This window comes from Lissotriton helveticus, chromosome 12, assembly GCF_964261635.1.
Source record: "Lissotriton helveticus chromosome 12, aLisHel1.1, whole genome shotgun sequence".
Classification (NCBI taxonomy): domain Eukaryota; kingdom Metazoa; phylum Chordata; class Amphibia; order Caudata; family Salamandridae; genus Lissotriton; species Lissotriton helveticus.
The window spans coordinates 436,272,136-436,274,705 of NC_136073.1; the positions used below are offsets into that span (position 1 = coordinate 436,272,136).

Below are 2,570 nucleotides of genomic sequence, written 5' to 3' on the forward strand. Positions count from 1 at the left end.
AGGAGCAAAGAAAGCAGGTAAGATGCAGGAACAATATCATTTACCCTTTTACCTATTCCCCTCACAGGATAAATCAGACTCCACAACAGGTTTAACTAATGTCCTGCAATGCATCCTGGGAAATGTAGTCATGTGTAGATACCTCAGAGCAGTCAGCGTGCATTGCAGCAAGGGGAGCAACAGACAAGTAGCATAGGCAAATGAGAGACAGGCAAATGTGCAATAGAAGTGTATTTAATCTCATGACACAGGTGAACAACATTACTGACACAATGTCCATGTCTGTCCACAGGAGAGTCAAAGCGCAGCACAGCTGAGGTCAGAGAGAAGAGGAGGGAAGGAGCCGGACCTAGCACTTCTCACGGAGGGCAGGACCAAGAGCAGGCTGCCCCGATACCTGAGGAGGCAACTGCTGAATATCCACGTTCCCCTCTCCTATTTGGTAGTCAGGACACAGGAGCGGCAGAACTATCACCCACCCCCACATCACCATCCCCAGTGCTGGGAAGAGTCAGGAGCCATGATGTGCCCCCTCGCAGAATACTGCAAACATCATCGGAGGAGGAGGAGGTGGAGGGTGACACACAGGACAGAGGCAACACCGAGCAGCAGCCCAGTCCCAGAGTCACGCGGGCCAGTGTCCGAGGGCGACGGCCACGGGAGGTAGAGGATGTGCGGCAAGTCCAAGGTGTCTTCTGCGGACTGGAGGCCACCATGGTGAAGGTGCAGCGCCTGCAGGCAAAAGCAATGATGGGGGTTCAGAGGCACGCACGCACAACTAACAATAAACTGGAAGCAGTAGGCAAGGGCATAGGGGACATGGCAGAAGGCATACAATCCATGGCGTCAGGAATTTCAGATATCACACAGTGCATGACTGTCCTGTGTGACAAATTGGACAGGGACCATTTGGAGAGACGCAAGGCCCGTGTGGATGTGCGCCAGCAAACCAAGGCCCTGAACAGGTTTGCAACTGCTACCACTCTGCTGTGCAGACGGTCAGTCACGATGCAGGATGCCATAGTGCAGTGCTGCACCAATTTAAGTGAAGGTATGGCCAGGATGACCACTGCCATGGAGCTAGTGCTCGCGCATCAGACTGGCACTGGAGGCGACACTTGTGCTGCAGAAAGCGAGGGGTCCACCAGCAGGAGTGGTGCAAGCACTCCTGTGCATGACTTACGGAGGAGTGGCAGGCGTGGGGGAAGTTTGACAGGCCAGCGTGAGGACATAGGCTCACAGCCACAGCAGCCCCGCCCTGTGGCCCGTGGCCACAAACAATGACTTTGCACTCCACCCAAGGCTGTAGTCACGGTGGTGTGAACCGTGACAACACACTCATGGAGTGTTAGTATTAGTGAGCCCAATGTGAGCTAACAATGCTGTGGCGTAGTGATTATTAAACTACTTACACAAAGTTACATTCATGCCTGTGTCTCTTTATTCACTCAGAAATATTGTTGTGTAACCTCTGCCCGTCTCAGTCTCCCATCTGTAGCTGCTGCTGCCACTGTGGCTTGGGGCTCTGCCACCTCTGGGTCGTCATCAATGTCCTCATGAAATGTGAGCTCCACCTCAGTGCCTTGCTTGGTGGCGAGATTATGCAACATTGCACAGGTCGCTATTATTTTGCAGCAGATGATTGGGGTGTACTGCTGTGCACCTCCACTCTTGTGGAGGCAGCGAAACCTGCTCTTTAGGAGTCCAAATGTGCGCTCAACTACGTTTCGTGTGGATCTGTGAGCCACGTTGTATCGCCTTTCACTCCTGGTGGATGGGTTGAGGTAGGGAGTGAGCACGAAGGACCGCAGGGCATATGCACTGTCGCCTAGGGGGAGAAAGATAGACATTAATTGCAAGTACTTGAGACGTAGATCTGATGTGAGTGTCAGGGTGTGTCAATGTGATTTACCTAGCAGGTATCCATTTCCAAATTCTCCGGCAAGTAGGCGTGTGTATATTCCACTGTTCTGGAATATGTATGAATCATGGGTACTTCCGGGGAACTTGGCTACGATGTCAGTGATGAGGTTACCTGCATTACATATGACCTGGACGTTGATGGAGTGCGTCGATTTGCGATTCCTGTATATGTGCTCTGTGGCTGCAGGTGGACAGAGTGGGACGTGGGTGCCATCGATGCAGCCGATCACGTGAGGGAAGTGTGCCAGTTGATAAAAGTCAGTCTTGGTTTTGGCTAAATCTGCCGGTGTAACAGGGAATTTGATATAATGCCCCATCCTCTGCATCATGGCGTCAAGAAACCTCCTGAAGAAGCGGGACAGGCAGCCCTGGGACACGCCACCCACTACAGCTATCACACTCTGGTAGCTCCCTGAGGCCAGCAGGTGTAAGCTACATAGCACCTGGACATGAGGTGGGATGGCATGGGCCCTGGGTGTTGGGTGGTCCAGGAGAGGGTGTAGGTCCCTGATCAATTGCTTGATGGTGTCTGGGTGTAGCCTGTACCTCTGCAGTATTTCAGGCTCTGTCAGTTGGAACAGTGTTATCCTCTGCCTGTACACTTGTTCCTCCCTTAGCCATTCTCTCTGTCCTGCTGCCTGTAGTCT

At 52.6% G+C, this 2,570-nt stretch overlaps 1 long non-coding RNA gene across 1 annotated transcript; it reads right to left on the reverse strand.

Moving 5' to 3' along the window:
- Window positions 1-218: 218 nt before the first annotated feature.
- LOC144799037 (uncharacterized) lies at window positions 219-1,544 on the reverse strand. Its single transcript, XR_013603733.1, has 2 exons — window positions 1,449-1,544; window positions 219-732 (listed from the first exon to the last, which is right to left on the reverse strand). It is a non-coding gene; the product is annotated as an uncharacterized LOC144799037 (long non-coding RNA).
- Window positions 1,545-2,570: the final 1,026 nt, after the last annotated feature.